The sequence below is a fragment of the Magnolia sinica genome, chromosome 1 (genome assembly GCF_029962835.1).
Source record: "Magnolia sinica isolate HGM2019 chromosome 1, MsV1, whole genome shotgun sequence".
Taxonomy (NCBI): domain Eukaryota; kingdom Viridiplantae; phylum Streptophyta; class Magnoliopsida; order Magnoliales; family Magnoliaceae; genus Magnolia; species Magnolia sinica.
Genome location: NC_080573.1, coordinates 103,516,236 through 103,516,917, shown reverse-complemented (window position 1 = coordinate 103,516,917; position 682 = coordinate 103,516,236).

Sequence of the window (682 nt, the reverse complement as noted above, 5' to 3'; positions counted from 1 at the left end):
CTTGACGACTAATACATCCATAAAAAAACCCTTGTCGTTGTTCTTCTTTCTCAACTGCTTCGCATGAAGGGTTGAGATGACAATTTTGATGTTTATGGTCTCCCTACCATGGCACATAGTATCTACAAGATTCTCGTAAGACACTAAAAGAGAGTTCAACAAGATTATGGCTTAATCTTCCTCTTCTATCTTCACCGCTATATTCGCCAATTTGTAAAGTAATTCACTAAACGTACTAATGTGTTAATTAATATCTGACTCTTCTAACATCTTAAGATTATAGAAATATTTTTTAAGATACAAATGATTACCCAGGAATTTCTTTATGTACAAACTATCCGGTTTCGTCCAAACCCCTGAGATGGTCTTTTAATTAAGGACGTTATAAAGAACATTGTTTGCTAGACATAATCGGATTGAAATAGTCGCTCTCTTATCAAGTTCATCCCACTCTTCATTGCTCATAAATGCAAGACACTTCGCATTACCAAAGAGAGTGTGTTGCAATCCTTATTTAACTAAAAGACCTCTCATCTTCACCTTTCATAGTTTAAAGTTATTTCTATCAGTGAACTTCTTCATTTAGTACTTCAAGTTTGATCCCTTCGACAACATGTTTTAGATTCAAATTTAAAAACCAATGTTGACTCTAGTACCACTTATTGAGAAATCACGTAAACAA